At 43.3% G+C, this 22000-nt stretch overlaps 1 long non-coding RNA gene across 1 annotated transcript; it reads right to left on the bottom strand.

Moving 5' to 3' along the window:
- Positions 1-695: 695 nt before the first annotated feature.
- LOC117874046 lies at positions 696-21770 on the bottom strand. Its single transcript, XR_004644880.1, has 5 exons — positions 21682-21770; positions 20829-20910; positions 6548-6593; positions 3777-4091; positions 696-1954 (listed from the first exon to the last, which is right to left on the bottom strand). It is a non-coding gene; the product is annotated as an uncharacterized LOC117874046 (long non-coding RNA).
- Between the last annotated feature and the right edge of the window lie 230 nt (positions 21771-22000).

The raw sequence follows: 22000 nt of genomic DNA, 5'->3' as shown, positions 1-22000 counted from the left end.
AACACACATCCCCCAGACAGCTTTGTACTGTATACTGTATTTTCCAGCCCTTGTCTGTTTTGGATTCTGAGGCCGATGAACCTAAAAAAAAAAATAATAATAATGAATCATAACATCTGTTCTCTTTTCTAATCAGAATCCTTCCTTAAGCTCTGAATACAATAGTTCTTCTACAGCAGGAACTAATGAGTCTGCTACTAAAATGCCCTCATTAGATGAAGGAACAGGTAATGCTGTTGTGACTATTGTTACTGAGGAAAACACCAGGCACACGGTAGCATTAAAGGCAATTTTCTGGGATTTTTCCTATGAGATGGGCCAGCTGAGCAAGGCTAACTTCAGCAGTAGTGCAAGCAAGGACAGAGTATACTATCAGACCAGGAGATGAGAGCTCTGAGTTCAAATGGGAACAGCTAAATAGGGGACCCAAATCCAGTATTTTCACACTTCGTTTGGCACACATCTGTGTGAAATGCCCATATTTTGCACCTATGGACCAATCTGTATGAAATTCAGATTCAGATGCTCTTTTAGGACATCTGTGTTTGAAAACTTACCTGATGTGTTTATCACAGTCATTCATACCAAAGTTTCTTCTAAAGAGCTATGATACAAAACCAAAGAGTGAAACCCTGGTTCCAATGAAGACCATGAGAGAATTTTATTTCCCAATGACACAATTGTAGCACTGTAGTTTATTATGTATGCTTTTCACCTTTCCAGGAAAAGAGTTAAGGCAATATTTTTCAAACAATACACGGTACACACATTTAAGGTACAAACGAGTTTTGTTACAGGTACATGAAAGTGACTGAGTACTTTGCTTGAATCTTCATATGTTGGCGGGAAAGTGTCAGAACGAGGGGCTTTTACAAGTGTGGATAAGGGGAAACACTAAGAATAATCTATATTGCTCTTTAAAAATTTGGCATTGTGTAATGACAAGCTATGCTTCATTAAAGACTCTTCATTAATGCACTCTAAGTAGTGGTAAAATTACTCAGGAAGTGAGAGGCAGAAATACATCTTATAAACTGGGAAAAGATTACTGTTACAGCCTGGCCCAATATCCATCTGTATGGTCACCAGGCAGTTGTGAGTGGACTTGCTGGGTCCCATGTGCTCTCTAGCTCTGGGACCCTGGGGTATAGTCCCAAGCTCAAACCTCTTTTCTCCTTAAGTGGTGAGATGCCACTGTTCAGTCACCATAGTCCTTGAAATCAGTTTCTGAGACACTCCACTCCCAAGCACCTCCAGTTGCTTACATATGCTCCCTCAGAGTTCCACCTGGGCTGTAGTCACTTTGGGTTTACTCATTTAACTCCTCTGGAGATGACAGGGCAGGAAAGCAAGGAACGCAAATAGAACAGGGGGTGATTTCTTAACCACATTGGCTTTAATCTTAAAGCACTTAAGAGACAGATCTTTGAAAACAAAGATCCTGTGATGCACCCTCATCTATTCTGGTTCACTCCTTTTCAGCAGAGACCCTCCTGCCCTCTCTCTTCTGCAAACTCTTCTTACATGTGGCCATGGCCAACCTCCAGCTGCAGAGCAGAACTTTGCTCTTAAAGAGGGCCTCTATCTCTGGGCCATGTGTTCAGACTGTGAAGTTTCATACCCACCAGCATGCTTGCCTGCCCCTTGTGGGCCCCTGTGTAGAAAGACCATCGTTCCATGTGGGTTTGCCAGAAGTGGAGAGTCAAAGTTGATAGTTTCAGACTGCTCTCAGTGGTGGTCCTTCAATAAAGGTGATGGCGCTCAGTGGTGGTCCTTCAATAAAGCGTCAAATGACTTTCCAGGACAGGGTAGCTATCTGGAGTGCAACGAAACAGGCTGACACTAAGCAAATCCAGATGAATGCAGCCAGAGAAAATACTTCAACCCAGGTAAGAAACAGACTTCACAATTTGATAAAGTCATATCCCATTCCACCACAGTTACATTAAGAGACCTGTAGAAAGAATTGAGTCTTACATTTCTCACCAAAATATGGCATATCAGATCTAGAAGTTGTCAAACATGACAGATGGATCATGGGTTCAGGTCAGGTCTACACTACAAATTTATGCCAGCATAGCCATGTTAGCCACGTTTGGCTATGCTGGCAAAAGCCTTCAGTGTAGACATAGTTATACAGGCAAAACTGCAGTTTTACCAATACAGATTATTTTGCTTGGGGTGGGGTATATGCGGACAGAGGAGCTGGAATAAGTTGTGCCAGCAAAAACAGAATTTTGCCAGTATAAATTGTGCCTAAAGTAGGAGCGCTTTGCCAGTATAGTAAACAAGTATTCCTAGTATAGAGCAGGGTTTAATTTCCAAACATTTTCACCTGAAGTTGAATGTGCTCCCAGACTTTGAGTTTTTGCTAAACGTTGTAAAATTCATTAGGCCAGATTTTTTGTATAAATGTACAGACCTTTCCCACTCAATTCAATGGAAACCACCCACATGCATCGAAGGAGAGAAGTTTGCCAAGATTTTTGCAAACAATCATAAAAAGAAAAAGACCACCCATGAAGGAGATGATGGATGGTCCACTGGTTAGGGCACTAGTCTGGGCCTCAGGAGACAATTCAATTCCCTCCTCTGCCACAGACTTCCTGTGTGACCTTAGATAAATAACCAACAGGCAGATTTTCAAAGGTATTTAGGCATTCAAACATGAAAACAGGCACCAAGTGGGATCTTCATAAGCACTTAATTCCTATTGATTTCAACTGGAGTTAGGTGCCTTGCCTGCTTAGGTGCTTCTGAAATTTCCAATAGGCTCCTGTCTGCAGTAGGGAGGTCTATGGGTGGGGGGCACTGGGCAAGTGGTGTGGTGTGCAGGGTGCTGTGCAGTTGTGGTGGGAGGCCAGGGGGGGAGGTCTCTGGGAGGAGTGGGGGCTGAGCATAGAGATCTGTGGTGGAGGTGTCTGAGTGAGGGGGCACTGGGCATAAGGGTGGGACACTGGGCAGGGGGGCGGTGTGGTGCGGGCCTGCCCTCAAGGGGAAGGGGCATGCTGGCAGCACAGGGCTGGGCAGGCCAGTGTGTGTCTGGCAGCTGCAGGTTTGTAAACAGTGCCCTCCTGCTGGGCTGTGCAGAGCGGGGCTGCTCCCGCTGCGCTGTGCCTCATTGCCCCCAGCCCGCCCTTGGAGACTGACCATCCTGCCCCCCTGCACCTTGCCCCATGGGGACCCACAAATATGTTTGGCACCAGGCCCACATAAAATTAATCCGGCCCTGGGTTGGGCTCGCCCACCTCCCAGGCTTTCCAATAAGGCCTTACTACATTGCTGGGATCACTGCCCAGTCTTGGGAGAATTAGCAGCATAGGCATTAGTGTCCCAACCGCCCTGATGGGCAAAACCCAAACAGTCTATAGGCTCTGGCCCTCAGGCAGGAACAGAGCCACCAAGGAGTCCACAGACTATGACCCTCAAGCAGGGTAGAGCAAACAGCAGCATCTAGGCTCTGGCCCTCGGGCTGGGGCAGAGCAGTGACTAGTCTAGCATCCGAGCTTTAGAGGATGATAGGCTAACACCGGACACCTGGCCCACAGTGGGGAGGCTGTAAACCCAGGGGTGGGGTGGGGTGGGGTAGGGGAACTCAGGCACATTCGACTCCATCATGTCCCAGCCCAGGGCCCTAACAGTGGAGGAGTGTTTTGCCACTGGATCAGCAGGGAATCCAGCCACGACACACTGATCATGTTTCATTCAGGCTGCAATACAACCAGACTGGAGTTGGCTGTCCGTGAGCCACTTCCTCCCCTCCCCTTGAGGTGTACCTGAATCAATGGGTGTCCTCCGTCTCCTCAGGGGAGGTGGCCAGCAACAGTCTCGGCAGCTCCCCTGCAGACACACGCTCCTTCGGGAGCAGGGCGTCTCTTGGTTTGGCAGTGAAGTCAGCAGCCTAGAGTGAGCAGGATGCGTCTGTTTCCCTCGCTGACTCGATTACAACTGTGCTGGAGGCTCCGCCTTTTATACTTCCTCTCCTGCCTTTCCACTTGCAGCGGGAAGGGCAATGCAGATCTGGCTCCACCCACCTGGGCACAGAGGGTGGTTCCTACCCTTCCGGGTTGGAGGAAGGTCACACTGCCTCACTATATGCACATTGAAGAGATAGAACAGACTCCTTAATATACTAAAAGGTTTCTTTCAAAATTAATGAGAAAGAAACACACTTTTCTATGCTACACATAAGCTGCTTTTGGGATGGGATTACATGAACCCTAAAATAAGTCCACAGAAATAGTAAATCAAATTCCTGACATTTTTATTGCTGTGCAAGCCTTTCCTTACATGTGCCTTTAAAATGGAGACACTGAACAAATTAGTCCAGGTGAAAAACTGTATTGATTAACAGAGCTGGTAAACTAGTAAACTAACAGGTTGATTGTTTACTTCTGTCCCCATTTAGTTTCCATTTGCACTTGCTCATCATGGTGCATATGTACTATGGCCCCGATACAGAGCCCACTTAAGTAAGTAGAAAGATTTCCTTTGACTTCAGTAGGCTTTGGATCAGGCCCTATGCAAAGAACTGTAGATCAAGGACTGGTTTATTTCATTTCTCTTCTTTTTTCCGCCCCCCTCAGAGGAGGGGAGTGAAACAGACTCAGTCAAGACCCTGCTATGAATTGTCACACTACATCTTCTGACCTTTGCTTTATCAGTTAAATTTCAGCACAATTAATTTAGTGACTGAAAAACTTTTCAGATTGCTTTAATGGATGTGCCATTCAGTTAATGCTAACTTTTAGTATATTGTATTTATTATGAAGCATTTACCCTAGAGTGTTTCTCTAGTGAAAAACCAAAGAAAGTTAATCAAATCATATCAACACATTGCCAGACAGCTTCAGTGACACAGCCATTTCATGCCAAGACCAAGTTTATTAAGGTGGCTCATTTAACCCAGCTCCTGCTGGCTTAAATACGATAGCAGCTCTATTCAAGGAGGAAAGAACAAAACCATATTAGAATATATAGGCAACTTTAAAATCTTACAGTCCTTAAGCCCTACCGCCCTTACTCATGCAAGTGGTCCCATTGAAATCAACAGATTATTCACACCCAGGGCCGGCTCCAGGCACCAGCTTACCAAGCAGGTGCTTAGGGCAGCCACTTCGGAGAGGGGCGGCAGGTCCAGCTGTTCGGCGGCAATTCGGCGGATGGTCCCTCACTCCTGCTCAGAGCGAAGGACCTTCCGCCGAATTGCCACCGCAGATCGCGATCGCGGCTTTTTTGTTTGTTTGTTTGGCTGCTTGGGGCAGCCAAAACCCTGGAGCTGGCCCTGTTCACGCCTCTGCAGGATAGGAGCTTTAGTACAATGTAGGTCTGAGCCTTGAAACAAAATGAGTGCCCAACATTATCAGGAAATAAATACACTACAAGAAACATTTCCACAAAATTTAAAATAACTCTTATGTTCTTTCCAACATTCTTCTATATTTTACTTTAAATGTATCTCTTATTTTTGTTTGTTTCATGTTTCCCCAGTTCCATCAAAACACTAAATAATATTTTTAAAAGCAGATATTAACAATACCTAACCTAATCAATTGAACTCTTGAGCTCTGCATGAAAATGTTTTATAGTACTTTTATTTCCCTTCAGTCAGCAGAACTCCCAGATCTGAGAAGACAAAAAAAAGGGCTTTTCTGTGACTCCTTTATTGCTATTTCTAGATCTGCTCAAAAAATGGAAATCATTTTCTGTGAATTTTTTTTCTTCTTTTTTGAATTTTTAAACATTTTTTCAAACGGCTATAAAAGTGGTCAAAAACAGAAACCAAATTTAGTGAAAAAATTGACTTTTCTACCCACTTTTTGTTAAAACTTCCAGAGCTTGTCAGAAAAAAATGTAAAGTTTTGATAAAACTCAACTTTGCACTTGGCCCCGGTACAGCCATTCAGAATGTACGGGAAACCTCTTGCTGAGTTTATTTTACATATAAATTTAAGCTTCAGATCCTTTAAATGTCAAGGTCTGACCACAGCACTATAACACAGTCCTCCTCTCTACAACCTGGAGCAGAGAGTTTGGTTAATGACATGCAGATTGCAGGGACAAGTGACATTTCTGTCTCATGGCAAATTCATTTTTTATTTAAACTTTGACATTTTGATCTTTATCAATTGAGGTATTTAAGCTTATATAACTTACAGTTTGCTATAGTATATTAATATGTTGTGTATATTATAGCCAATTACTAAATATAGAAATTTATCAGTTAAACCACTGTATATAATAAAATAATAAAATAATAATCATATAGTCTAGATTAAGCTTTATTATCTCCAGCAGAGGAATGGTACTTTTGCGTCCAAAGTCTTTCGCTTACACAACGTACACTGTTTTATGGAGTATCATATGTGTAACTGTTGCCATTGCCACCTTGTGTCTGGAGTTCTTTTCATTTTGCAAATTTTGCTTTGCTGACCAATTCTCCTGAATCTGTTAGGTTTTCTGTCACTACAGTGACACCTGGTGTTGAGAGCAAAGTTAAAAACTCAAAGAAAAAAAGACAATCATTTCCAAGGCAAAGATTGCTTACAAGCCTCCGACATCTGGGAGTTGCATCTTCTCCTTTGGGAGGTGGGCTGGAAAGAAAAGAAAGAAAAAAAAAAGATTCAAAATTTAAATTAGATAAGGGGTAAAATTTTCAAATGGAATGTAAGTCCTGATGACTTTGAAAGAGATTTAGGATATGTTGTCTACACTGCAGACTATGGGAGGCATACCCCTTGTAGCTTTAATCTACCTAGCATGCCTAAAAACAGCAGTGAAGACAGGGCAATACAGGCTTCAGCGTGGGCTGTACAAGTCCACCTGGTCCCCCTGCATATGCCTTTTCATTGCTAGCCTAGACTGAAGCCTGTACCCCATGTCTTCACTTCTATTTTGAATGCTAAATTAGAGGTGGTATGCCTGCCCAAGAAGCAACCACACTTGTGATTGCAGTGTAGACATACCTTCTGGCTCCCAAGTGTCTAAGAAGCCGATTTTTGAAGGTTTTTACATACCTAACTCCCATTGAACTAAGCACCTACAAGCCTTTTAAAAATCTTGTCCTAAGTCACTTATGAAAATGACATTTAGGTGATTTTGAACATTTGACCACTTGTTCCTTGGTCACAATCTTCTCATACAGAGAAATATAAATAGTGAGGAGATCTTTTTGCACAAGAGACTCTGGTTCATGTTTTGGCATAGCTGGTATGTTTTTTCCACAAACTCAAAACACTGACTTTTCAAGTCAGTTGTAGTACAATGAGGTCAAAATTACTAATAAAGACAAAGTTTGAATAGAGAAGTGAAAGAGCTTTGTGCAGCTTGTATTGTTGTTTCTCTTTTCCCAAGGAAAACTGGTGTCAGGTCTATTTTTCTACTTCTTTAAAGGAAACTAAAGCATTCTCTTTTAAAGATACGTTTATCTATACCCCAGCTAAAGAAGATATAGTTATGTGATTGCAAATCATGGAATAATGCAGCAAACTGCATGTCAGTAGAGTACACAAGCAGTGGAAGTGGAAACACACACACTCTCGCACACACACACACACACACACACACACACAGTGTTGTAAGAGAATTCCTATGTGCTAGCATACATAAAATATGAGCATCACTAATAAACAGCAGCTGTAGTATATAGCAGGCTGGATCTTTGCGTGGAATATCTTTAAGGTGTTTTGGCATAGCTTCCAGGACTGTCTTGACCAACACTTTCCCAGATGTGTAGGATTATGGGATATATCTGTTAGAATCTCTCCGGCAAGCACTTTAATTCTCAACCACACCTGGGTTGGATATTGCAATCAGCTCCCATTTTCCATTTAACATTTTCCTACCTCGTTCATTTTAAATTCTCTGTGTTTTCCCTTATCACTTAATACATTTTCTTCGTTATTGGCATCTGGGCTGTTTGCTGAAACACAAACACCAAAAGCCCAAATCAAGTTGTTTTAAAAAATAAAAAAAGAGCAAAAATGTTCCCAGTTCAGATGGAAGAGCAGATGGAGCTCTTGGCACTTTAGAGGATTTAAATTGACCCTCTGCACCAAGCTAGGGGAAGACAGACTGTCACTATGACTGGGAAACACTAAAGAGACCTGTTTTCCCATAGAATATACAGTAGCATTTTCTAGTTCTTTAGCTCTAAGCTGTGCATGGTGATGAAAGAACCCCTGATTTTATCAGCTCACACTATTTTACACCCCAGGAATGCTCTTCACTTGCTTTCATGTTGAAATGGGTAATAATCATTCTGAATTCTTGGGTATAATTTCTATCTCACCCTTTTCTTAGCAATGCCTGTGGGGATGCTGAGTAGGTTGCAACTATTTTCTTCCCCTCCTTGATATTTTTATTAATAATAATAATAAAGTGGTCTAGCAATTTACACATTCTAACCATAAAAGGCCAGATCATCAGCTGGACTCAGCTCCATTGACTTCACAGGAGTTGCATTCATTTAGATCCACTCAGGACTCGGCCTGAATTCTCAAGAATTTGCAACTTAAGAACGTTTCTAAATTCACCATCTATCCAATTTGAAAAGCATTGCTTTGGCTGTCTTTTCCTAGGTATTGTTGCAATATACCACTAATGAGTTTGTATCGTTCCATTTTGTTTTCAGCGTGACATCCTTTGACTCATGCCAACAGCTCAGTTTTAAATGTCTGACTACTAAAATCATGTCCAAGTAGTGCCAGAAATGCAACCCATAAAAGCCAGAAAACTTAAATGTATTAAAATAAATCTATTGACTTGAAAACAAAGACAGTAGCAAATGCATTTTCTGGATGACATGTAGAGGTAGGTATATATTTTGCTTTATTGGAGTGTAACATTCTTTTAAAAGATATTGTTTAAAATGAGTTTAATCGACAGCCCAGACTGGCACAAACCTCAATTTTGCAAACAGTTCTGGAAAGGCAGACTAACACCTATGCAGAATCCCACTGACTTCAGCAAGGCCATTACTAGTATGGCACCTCTTCCAAGGAAGATCCAGGGAAATTTTATAAGGAAGGCTGAAAAGCAGTGATGTCTTCCCAATATTGTTAACAAAGGTTTTCCACAAATATTGTCCAAGATAAGCACTGTGTGTCAGGAGTGCTGCCAGTTTTTCCGCCGCCCTAGGCGGGGGAAGGTCCCACCCCGAAATGCCACCCCCCACAGAGGCGGTGGAAGGCCCCGCCGCGGAAATACTGCCGTGGTCGCCACCCCCCAAATCGAGCGCCCTATGCAGGTGTGGGCAGTGAGAACTCTATTGATTCCCTGTTTACACACACTACACTTTCATCCATAACAAAGAAAGGCAGCAACACCACTAGGCAAACAAACATCAACTAAGTGCACTAGCTGGGAATGCTTGTTTTTTCTTCCTGGGAAACAGACTGGGGACATGGATAGTGTACCATCTTCAGTGTGTGCAGTTTGAAGGAGAATGGTATAGGATAACGACCTTGTAGTCAAAGGCTGGCAACACATCTCATCCCTTCCTGTGTTTAGCTGTGGAATGTACCAAGGAGCTGAGACACGGGTTATAATAGATCATTCCTGGGAAAACCTGGATAGCCCCATAACCTTTAACTTCTTTGCCACACATTCTGTTCTCTATGGTGAAACTCTAAATAGGGTCTGACACACCGTGATGGTGGGTGTGATTACAGAGTTGTGATTGTAGCTTACCATTCATCCACTAGGAACTGGGCCTCAAGCTCATCTAGGGCACCATTCTTCTAGCTTGTGAGTGCCTTCTAAGAAGTATTCCTACTGTAATCAAGAAATAAGCGATAGAACTGCTTGAAAAACAGCAGGGGGAGGGGGGAAATAAATTTTAATTCCCTTTCCCCCCCCCCCTTGCTTTGTTTTTGTTGATTACAGAAAACATTCAACTAGCTTTGTTAAAGTGCTAGGCACCTGGCAGGCTGTGGCCCTTAGGCCACTCAAAGAATTTTAGATCTCTACTAATATAGGCTGGATTTCACCTGACCTAGAGATACAATCTCTGTATCCCCATATCAATTCCACTGTACCTGGCTTTAAAAGCAAATTAATTAGATTATTTACATTTTTCCCAAAATAGTTAAACAATAGACAAATCAATAGTAAATTTCATGTGCAAATAGTTATTCAGTTGTAAGAGGGTCTAAAAGCATTCTAAAACCATTAACTTATTTATACTCAAGTGTTTCTAACCATATTTTAAGCCAAGTTTTGGCATGAAGCAATTTTTCAGTGGAGTTAACAACATAGGTTTGTAGTGGACATACTAAGAGACGCTCAACTACAATGTTGCAACTGATTTCTCTATCATACGAACAAAAAAGTGCTCATTTTTGTGTTTATTTTTCTTTCTTAGTTTGTTCCTGATGGTTGGGAAGTTGATAGTTCATTTTTCTACTGCCATTCACACCAGCTGCTATAAAACAGCTATAAAAATACTCCCAGTACAGATCTTGACCGTAGATCACTGTACCTAGACCCAGCTGCAGATGGATGGAGCAGCTGGTCCAGAGAGGTACTCCCATACACACTTGGTCATGATGCATGAAGCAGCATAGTTGCTCCCCGGCCTCTATTCCTGTTCAGTCACAAATTTATGAAGTAATGAGCCACCTACCAGAAAAAAACAACAGCTCTCCAGCAGACTTTAAACAAACATCCCAACCACTCCAAAACTATAAATAACTGTAGCTCAGGGAGCAGAAGTATTGCTAACCCCTCTTGTTACAAATCTTGTTAAACAGGAAGAGAATATGGTGGATCAATGAGAAGGACAAACTTCTCTGAGTGGGGAGCTAGAATCATATGGCAGAGTTAGCAACTTTATTTTTCAGGACCATTTTTGTATCAAGATGTGATGGAAGTGGGGCTGTAATAATTCATGAATATTGTATGTGGCCTGCTTATTGGGTTGCTTACTGTATGAATATGTTGGTTTAGGTGAATAGTGGGCTGTAAGGAAAACAAGCAGGAAGATCAAAGAAAGATTTGAGATAAGCCACCATAGTAAACACTCAAGGGCCATTCAGAGACAAAACCCAAGCTATTAGCTGTGAAGATTCTACCTCCAGATTCAGCCAAGTTCAAACCAGTTTTTGACAAGCAGGCTAAAAGCCCAGAAACAGAGAAAAGCAAAAGGTCCCGGAAAGATAAAAAGAGACTCTCTTTCCAGAAGTGGAGTAGTATTGTTGGTCAGTTGTTCAGACTGAGGGCTTGTCTACATTACCCGCTGGATCGACGGGCAGCGATCTATCCAGCGGGGGTTGATTTATTGTGGCTAGTCTAGATGCAATAAATTGACCGCAGAGCACTCTCCCACGACTCTGGTAATCCACCAGGGTGAGAGGCGCTGGCAGAGTCAATGGGAGAGCATCAGCCGTTGACTTACCACAATGAAGACACTGTGATAAGTAGATTTACGTATGTTGACTTCAGCTATGTTATTCACATAGCTAAAGTTGCGTAGCTTAGATCGATTCCCCCTCCCCCCCAGTGTAGACCAGGCCTAAGACTGGCACTTGCTGGTGTGTCTGAAGAAGCTAGGTCTGCCTGCCAGACCATTTCACGGTGGTAAGGCTTTAGATGTAAGATATACATGCATGTAAACTGTTTATTTTTTTAAAATCCTTTTTTTCTTATGGTATGATTTGTTCCTACTATTGAAATTGAAGAATAATTTGATTTAAGAGGGTAGTCTGATCACTGTATATATATATACACTTGTCACAGAACTGCAGGCATCAAAGCCAGTCAGAACTGTTGGGTAAGAACAGTTGATACACAGGGTCCTGTAACATAGGGCCAGGTCTAAGAAAGGAAGAATAGTAGAATTCCACCCCAGGAGAGAGAAGGGCAGGAAGCCTGACACTGAAGAGCATAGGGAGGCCATTCCTCCAGTTTTGAACATGACAGGCCTCTTTTTGGGTGGTTTGTCCCCCTCCCAGTACTGAGACGAAACCCGAGGTGCTTCTGTCCAGTATCGGACGGGGGATGCCATTTTGAAGAAAGCATTATTCCACCTCTGCTGGCATAACTTCACACACACCATATGTGTAAGGTCACGCCAACAATGGCAAGGCAGCGTGCTCCTCAAAATGGTGACTCCTGTGTGGCATGGCCACACACACACACCATGCATGCAAGAGCATAGGTGCCGTCTCCATGGGTGTTCCAGGGATGGAGCACCAACAGAGAAAACTTAGCAGGTGCTTAGCACCCACCGGCAGCCAAGCTCCCCTCCTTCCCCCCCTCTCCCACCTGCCAGTGGCCCCGCAGATCAACTCCTCTCCCTCCCTCCCAGCGCCTCCTGCACACCGCAGATCAGCTGTTCCATGGCATTCAGGAGGCACTGGGAGGGAAGGAGAGGAGCCAGAATGGGGCGTGCTCTGGGGAGGAGGTGGAAAGAGGCAGGGAAAAGGTGGGGCAGGGGTGGAGGCGGGAAGAGGCAGGGCAGGGCCTTGGGGGAAGGGGTGGAGTGTGGACAGGGTCGGGGGCTGAGCAGGGATTGAGCACCTCCAAGGAAAATTAGAAGCTGGTACCTGTGTGCCAGGGCATGCTGGCGGAGGCAGGTCGACACCATTCCCAGAAGTTCAGTCCAGTATTCAGGGAATGAGTGAGTGGCCACCTTATGAGAGTGTGCACTCAGAAAGACCAGAGAGGGCCAAGAAAACAGCTAGCTCTGTGTCACAAGTAAGCATCTGCAGCTAGCCTGCTTATCTGCTAGCTTAACCCCCAGGCAGTCTAGCTAGCACAGCTGGGCCCCAATTGAGCCGCCTGATTGGCCCAGCCACTGAAATTGCTGAGGGGATCAGCCTCGATCTGTTCTTAAGGCCAGCAGCAGCAGCAGGGTGCTGGATGTTCAAATGGCTCCTGCGTCTGCTTGTTCTCAGCACTGCTCTCGTCTTTGCCCCGCTTTGCTTTACTCCAGCTAACCCAGCTCTGAGTCTTGACTTCTAACTCCAGCTCTGATCCTCGGCTCAGGCATCTGGCCCCTGACTCTAGCTCTGACTCTGGGCTCCTACTGCTGGCGACCGACTCCTACTCTAACCACTAGACCTGACTCGTGCTCCAAGCACTAGGCACAACTGCCCACATCCCAGTCTCTGACACTCTGTTACAACATGACAACACTTAAAATATGTGTTCAGGGCCAGATATATACAGCTCTCAAATGGTATTTATCTAGCAACAGCATGTTTTTTCAGGTGCCCAATATCCTTTCATGGATCCCCATGTAATCCTCCTTAGCATTCTAACAGCTATGCTTATCCTTCAAAAGGACCCACCTTCTGTCTATAATGTTTGCTCTGCTCTTATTTAGGCACTGGGTTATTTATATTCTCTATACTCAATTCTCTTGGAAAATCAGCCGCTGCTCTTAAATCTTAGAAACATTACATGAACAATGGCTGGTTTTTCAGATAATGATGAGATGTGTACTACCTTTGAAAAAGGCAAGTTTGAACCCTCTGGGTCCACTATTTCCCTGAATGAACATGAGTAATGCAATAATTTGTCCTGCATTGGCAGTAAGATGGAGTGGATGATCTAATAGGCCTTTTCCATCTCTAACGTCTATGATCCCATTAATGCCAATGGGAGTTGAGTTTGTGCATCAAGGGGAGAATACACTAGCAGCAAGCTGAGTTAATGGAAATAATGAGGTCTCAGATGGAGAGGTCTGTTTTCAGACTTTACTAAGATTAGCTGCAGATTTTACACAGATAGGCACTAGCATTTCCTGCTCTCAACAGCTTCTCTCTTAGACTTCCTCTCCCATTTTCTCCCAGTGAGCTCTTACATAAATGCAAAGCCTACAGAAATTAAGTACAGCCACAATATTCCATATTAAATATTCAGCAAAGCAATACATGTTACATTAACCACAGGCCAGTCTGTGGCCCATGCACCGCCTTACTCTCCCTTCATGGGCTATTCATGCCATCGGCAGCCATGCGGGAGGGAGAGTAATCTCCTCAAGGCCACCATATTTCCAATTGCTATCCTCTACAACACATTGGTGGGAGTGGGTGAGCTGGGTTGGAGAACAGAGAGCTAAGGAAGCTGCTTTTAGTACAAATAACAGTTGGAAGAGCCCATTTCATGAATCTGTTAGTAGTCATGTCAGACAACCAGGACCAAACTCCCAGTGGAGTTACTTTGCATTTACACCAGTTTAATTGAGACTTGTATCTGCCCCGTTATATAATTTCCATGGGTGCTGGAAAAGCACTCATGTAAAATAGGCTATTTGATGTCAGCCAAGGAGAAAAGTACCATTCATTGTCTACAGTGATCACATAGCACTGTGGAACACATCCAGATAAATATAACTGCCCTCCCTGCTATTTGGGAAGATGCATTTTATTCCCCAAAACAGCAGCTCATGGGCAAAAACTTACTTCTAACAACCATATCCAATAGCCCCAAGACATGTACGACAGCTAAAAAAGGATGCAATCCATCCTTCAGCATTTGCTTCCAAATGCTCAGACACTGTAGTCTTAAGTGCAGTGACACACAGCTGCCCCCCAACAGCACATTCTTTTTCAGCGTGCTGGTTCAAACACAGCAACTTTTTTACTTGGCTTTCCCATGCTGCCAGATGGGACTCTCCCTAGTGCTAAAATGTTGATGGTCAGTACCCTGGCACCATTCCAGTGAAACTGTCCTGGGCTTGAATTGATTTTAGTAGAATCTGAATAGAGAAAGCCTCCGGGGCAAAGACTGTTAGTGTTGCAGAGCATAGGAACTACCCCTTCCGGCAGTTCTTGAATAGTTTGTATGCAGTGCTCTTTGCTGTACAATGCTGTTTTCCCATTGGCTCCAGAGAATTTTTTTTTTTTTGGTACTATAGAGAAGCACCTGCTTAATAATGGCCCATTACTTTATAATCATTAACCAACCAACATCTAATAAAGTGAAATCTTCACAGCATTAAAGAAAACAGATGTTGTTTTCAGTGTTTAATGAATAGGGTTTATGCATCATCATACTATATTACCTGACCTCTCTCAGTCTTGGGCCTCATATAGCAGGCAAAGGTATTTACCACATAATCCACATATTTGCCTGTGGAATTACCCGGAGTCCATTTGAAAAAACAAAACAGCCCTGAGCAAACATGCTGGCAAGGATAACATCTGAGCATTGAAAGCAGGACAGTTGAGAGATACAGCTCCCAGAATGCAACTGTTCACATGCTCTGTCGTCTCTTAGAGGCATGTGAAAAGTTTTACACTTAGTAAGAAGCCAGAACCTTTTGCCTGTTCGACAGTTTTGCAGAAAGGCAAGGAGGAATAAATATCAAGCCACCACCAGTGTGGCTGAATTGTTCTTTTCCATTATTAAAAAAAAAAAAAAAAAAAGAAAACGCACCAGTGAAACAACTTTATATATTGAAGCGTCCTGATCTCTCTGGAGTCAATGGCAAAGCTCCCACTGGCTTCAATCAGACCAGAATTTTACCCTTAATGGATATTAAATTTGTGAAGTGAATCACAGCAGAAATGGGGAGCAAAGGTTAATTAATTCATTAAGGATTCATTAATACATGTTTTCATAATAGCTGAATCACCTTATTACTATCATTCAAGCTAGCACTGCCCTGTCCAGAGTTCTGTAGCTCTGTCAGCCATTCACAAACCATCCACACTCCTACAGCAAGGAACTGAACTCCCTCTGGCCCCGGAGCTCTTCTTATACTAGGCTGCTGGGCCCAGATTGGCTGTGTCCCACTCTAGGTAGCTTGGAGGACCCTCTCCACTGCCCTTTTGGGGTGTGGGGGGTGGCAGGGCCACGAGGCCTCCACACTGTGCTACACCATGCTGTGCATGAGCTTTTGCTGGGTAATCATTTAATCGGACTGATAGAAACCTTTTCCTTTCCCTACTGTTTCCCTCCATTGTTTCCATTTCATTCATTGCATCTTGCCTGAAATTAGCTTGTAAGCTCCTTGGGGCAAGGATCATGTCAGATGTGACCAATGAGGTATCCACTACATTGTTGGGCATTGCAAAATAAATTAGCTAATAATAAACAAACAAACAAATAATAATCACCAACTCACCCAGCACATTAACAATTGAAAAAAATCCATTCTTTCTTACTGAAAATTGAAGCAGTTTTGTAATCATTTACTGAAGGACAGCAGATTTTTCTCAGTTAAAGCTGAAATTATGAAATAAGAAATAAACAGGATATAATTTAATATTTGTTTTTTAATGTTTATGAAATTTTGCAACAAATTTCACTTAACTCAATTTTTGAAAATATTTTTAACCATTTTACTTTCCTCTACTGTTCATGTATTTTTTTAAAAAAATATTTTTTCATTCTACAGTGTAAGAGCAGAACTGAAGGTGACATGCATCATTTCACAGATCTGTACCATGTACAGTCCCACCCTGACCTTGGGTTTCTTAAAGACATATTGTAACATGGAGAACTACAGATACCAACATATGGTACAGATAAAGAGGAGGGCATAAAATGTATTCCCAGCTTTATCCTACAGAACCATAAAGAACAAGAGATATTTTGCTGTAGCTGTCACTGAGAAATGAATGTTTTTGTCATTGGCTGCCCAATACCCAGACCTAATCAAAGCCATACATCATAACCTTCATTCTGTGCAAGGAAAAGCTTGTTCTCATTACATACTGTTGCCACTCCCTGCTGAAAAATCAGAATGGGTGGGGAATGTTTTGGCTCAGTCTTTGATATGATAGATAATGGAAAAACAACACAAACATGTGTGTACTGTAGCTGTTAAATACTTTAGCAGAGTAATCTTGTGATTATGAAATCTAAGAACAAAGGAGAAACTGACATTGACTAAACTGAATTGTTATATTTACCCTACTTAACACAGCATAATATTCCATTGGTGCTATTGTCCTTTTGTTGAGTCACCATCCATAATGCAATTCATAGGAGACAAATTGCCAGGTTTTCAGTGATTATGAACCCTTTTCCCATATGGGTAGATTGTGAGTTGTGGGGAGATAAGGTGACAAATTAGCTCCTTTCTTCTATAGCTGTGTCTGCACCAGCAAATGTACCTGTTACTGACAACTGGCCTCAGCAGGACTGGTGCTGAAAACTTGCTTCAAGCAGGGTTCAAACATGGTGTCTGAAATGCTGATGAACATGGCTAGGTCCTTCCCCACTTAATGTTAAACCATTTTCACCACTGGTTCAGCTGTACCCAGTGCTGACGACAACGATCAGCAACAAGTGAATTTTCCAGGGTAGACACAGTCTATGAGATGTTAGATACTCTTAGTGGCAGAAGGTGGGAGGTGGCATTTATGCTTATATACAAGGAAATCACATAGACTACCTGTCCTCTTTCTTCTAATTTATCAGGCTAATATTCTGTAATTACAGCATTTGGTGAGGGACTTAATAGACATCCCTAGGATAGATAGATAAATAGATTAACTGCCTACTTACTGACTGTGACTGGTAGAGCCTTGTCCTGCTACCTGCTCTGGACTGATATGCAGGAGGTCAGACTAGATGATCACAGTGGTCCCTTCTGGCCTTAGAATCTATGAGTCATGAGTGATACCTATGACTGAACTCCACCCTGAGGACTTCATTGCAGATTACACCGTCAATAAGCAATAAACAACATTGATAGAGCTGTTTTCATCTTCAAAGCACTCAGACATTAATGCTTCCCACACCCTGTGATGTGGGTAAATATCAGTAGCCCCGTTTTACAAATGAAGAAATCAAGGTGACAGATAGATTCCAACATTTTAAGAGAACATTTTGCATTTGAAAGTAGTTGGGCCATAAGGAGTTTAACATCTGATTTGCTACATTTTGTGACGTCGCTGGCAGGGTGCTGAGCACCTTGTGAAAGATGCTTATGCCTTCAACACTCAGTGACTTCAATTGGGATTGAAGATACTGAGCACCTGGGAGGATCGGGCCCTCTATCAGTCTCTGCTAAAATAATAAGAACAACAAATGCTTAGCAAAAGATCAGTTAAAACCTCTTGATGCTGATTCTTATGTAAGAATGATTGCATGCCAGGTACAAGTAACTCATCTACTACATTTCAATGATTCAGCCAGCTGAAATATTTGAAGTGGAAGGCTTGATCCTGGCTAGTTTGAGCTATAGCTTATCTTACAAAACATGCAGCAACATGTTAATGATCTGAGATCAGTGCATAGCCTGGAAGTTACCTTCCACCAGAAATGAACCTTAGACAACTTTGTCATAGTTGGCCTGGGTGGCCCTCTGAGGAAAGCTGGGCTCCGCCTTGCCCATGATTTGGCAGCTATCCCTCAGCCGCACTGATGAGCTGGCAACAGAAGGACTAATTTGGGGCCTCACCTGATGTGATGGGACTAAATTAGAAAGACCAACTCCAGCTGTGGTGGTGAACCAGGGAAAGCACTACTTAAATAGAGCTGGGAAGGCCGTAGAGGAAGGAAGACCCTGAAGAGGAGTTCTCTGGGAAGAGCCTGAGAAAATCAAGCTGTCATCCACTAGGAGTAAGGTAAGCTTCTGAGGGGAGCTCTGAGATAGGGCCTAAAAGGAGCAGGGGTAAACTGCTCAAGTTCCTGGAGAAGGGAAGCAGTAGGGGAATCCTGCTGGGGAAGAAGCAAGATAAAAGAAGCTTGGTGGGGTTAAGAGAACAAGCCAAGAAGCAGAGGACTTCAGTGGAGCATGAGAAATGCAGAAGAACTATTATTCTGGATATTTGATTTGGACTTTATGTTGGATCTTTTGTTATCCTGGAAGGGTAGTGAACTGTTACCTGACTCGGCCAGAGAGCTGGGCCACAGAAAACCCAGAGAGGGAGATAGAAGACTGTAGCTAGGAGTGGCCACTGGGTGGGGCATGAGCAGAAATACCCCCTGCAATGCCTCATCCAGGCCTGAGGTGAGGATGTGCTTTTACAGACCCAACCCTTTCTTTCTTGAATCAACTCTCCCCCAATCCACATTAAATATATGAAGATATACCTATCTCATAGAACTGTAAGGGACCTTGAAAGGTAATTGAGTCCAGCCCCTGCCTTCATTAGCAGGACCAAGTACTGATTTTGCCCCAGATCCCTAAGTGGCCCCCTCAAGGATTGAACTCACAACCCTGGGTTTAGTAGGCCAATGCTCAAACCACTGAGCTATCCCTCCCCCTGATATGTGGATGTTGATTCCAAATTCACCAAGAGAGAGTCTGGTGTCATGCCATTCCCATGAAAACCCACTGTTCAGGAAGGAAGGCATATATTCCACTATTAGCTAGTCTCAATTTAACATATACAAAGATCATATTTATTGTTATATTTTTCAAAGGCACATGTTGGGCCTGATTCTCATTTCCATCATCTCTTTCCTCTGAGACTTTTGCTGGGTTAAAGCTTTAGCTCCCTCCTGGGGATCCATGAGAGTAGGGGTGCCCCCAGAAATTTTTCCCATAGTACATTCCACCAATCCCTGGGAAGCCATCCTCACTGCAGCTGCTGGCCCCAGCACCCTGCCCACTGAGGCTGCTCCACAGTCTGCTCCCACCTTCCAGCCCAGCCTGCCCCAGGTGCAATGTCACCCCCATTCCTGAAAGGGACATGGGCTGCCAGAAGCAGGGCAAGGCCTGGCACGGCCCTGGGGAGCAGAGGGAGCTCTGGTGCAGGGGCTGGCCCCACAGCAGCAGCAAGGAGGTGCAGCATTGGCTGCCCTTCTGCCATTCATAGGTTTGGCCCCATGGCTCCACTGTTGTAGGGCCACACCTGAGCAGCACTGCAAGCCTATGCACCAGGCTGCAATACCATTTGTTGGGTTCTGGTTTTGCAATCCTGCTATCAAAACAGAGTCGCCAAGAGTCAAACCTCGGGGTAGCCAGCGCTGCTCCTGCTCGTTACTTCCAGTGGTAAGCACCCTACGTCACATGCATATGGACGTGGACAACACTGCATAAGAGCTCTACTTATTTGAGCTCCTGAATGTCAGTGCTGTATCAGTGCCCGCCCCTTCCAATGTTCACAAGTTTCCCTTTCAGCACAAGGGAGAGTGCAGCCACTCTAAGTCACTGCAACCTCCTCTCAGCTGGGGCTTGCACCAGGGTTCTTGGAGGCAGAAGCCTATGTAAACTTAAGGTGAATTTGGCCCAGTGAGTGTGCAGAAACATTATGGACCTTATTTGGAGAGATACTGAGCAGTCATAACAACAGCTGGGCAGCTGCTGGTGCTCATTACCTCTGATGTCAGGCCCTAAGTGTCAATGTGTGCTCCACATATTGTACATGGGAGTTGCCTCCATGTCTGGAAGCAAATACAGATGTGAGTCATGTGCATAAGAGTACATGTGTTCCATGTCCTTGCAGGTGTATATTGGAAACAAACCAGCCCATTTACAAAATCTGTCCTTTTGGCAGAGACCCCTTTGTGTAACAAAAGCCATCAGTTCTGACGTTCAGACATTCAGGGCACCCTGTGAAGCAGCTTAAATAAATGTATGCATATACATACGTCCCTTTTTACATTGTTCGACAGATTATACAAAAGGTCTGGAAGGCACTGGAACACTTTACAATACTTTCTTCATTCTCATACAGCACCTTTTCTCCAAAGTGCTTTAAGAGCAAAACCCTGCCCTTACTTATAGGAGTCACACAGGAAATAGAAGGCACAAGTCATGTCCCACAGGCAGCCAGTGGGTCTCTCATAATGATTCTGGACAGTCTGTGACAATGTGGCTTGAAAAGCACATTTGAGGAAGAACTCTATGTGGGCTGTAGCCTGTAGAAAGGAAGGTTTGAATGTGCAATCACATGCCCCAAGCAATGCACGCTAGGTACCTTGCCCTGTTGCTGCATGATTACGTGGGTGCCAGCAGGAAGAGTAGAGATGCTCCCTGTAGTCTCTTTCCACCTGCGATGCCTGTGAAAAAGTAGATGAGACTCAATGCCTCAGCTAGGGTAGGTAATTAGTATTCCACCCAGTTTACAGATGGAGTAACTAAGGCAGAGAGCAGTTAAAGGACTCACCCAACATCAGATAGTGAGTTAGTCAATGTCACCTCTAGGGCTGGTTGAAAATTTTTCTTTGAAATCTTTTTCTACAAAAAATGGTCTTTTCTAAATGAAAATTTTCATTCTAAAATTTCCAATTTTAAAAATTTCCAACTTGTAGTTTTTCATTGAAAAAATAAAATTCCACTTTTTTTTTTTAAGCCCCACATTTTCCATTTCTTCCCAATTCTTTTGTGGAAAATACTATTTTCCTTCCCACTCTCATCAATGCCAATAATAGACCCCTGAAGTATTGATTCCTAGAGCCTGGCTCTAATCACTTAATTTTACAGCATGATGTTTTCAGCAACATTATGGGGAAGTAAAACCAAAACCCCAGCCCTGAATTATCAACCTAAAGCAAACAGAAACGTAATCACAAGAGTGTATCTAGGGCTTCCAGCATTTCTGTGGTACTTCCAAGACAGGATTTGGAAGAGACAGTTATTTCCAGCAGTGATAGTTTCTATGTGGGCAATTCCACAACCACAGAATTAATTGTCAGCTACAAATTTTCTGCACCTAGGGCTGAATTGACCAGATTTACAAGCCCATAAATCAAAACTGCAATGATAGCCCCTGGAGGGTGGGGGAAGGGAAAGGCTATGACTCCCAGAATAATTCAGGGTGGAACACTTACCTACCACGTTAGTGCCGTTCTCTTTGACAGCTGATTTAGGAGTCCAGTTCTGCCTTCTTTGTACCCGATTAACACATTTAACACACATCAGTCTGCTAAAATCATTGATGGGTATAAAAAGAAGGGAGCATGAGGCCAGAGCAAAACATGTTTTGGTTATAAACCATTTCAATATTATTTTTAAAGAACTTCTTTTGGCTAATTTTTGATCTTGGTTTTAATTTTAAATAAACATGGAGGGACAGATGACTGGCTGGATGATGCCAGGTACATGAATAATATGATTTGATGTGAAAACAGATGGGAAATGTAAAACGCA

This window comes from Trachemys scripta, chromosome 3 (genome assembly GCF_013100865.1).
Source record: "Trachemys scripta elegans isolate TJP31775 chromosome 3, CAS_Tse_1.0, whole genome shotgun sequence".
Classification (NCBI taxonomy): Eukaryota; Metazoa; Chordata; order Testudines; family Emydidae; genus Trachemys; species Trachemys scripta.
Note: the sequence above shows the minus strand (reverse complement) of the source record. Positions and strands in the feature narration are given on the sequence as shown.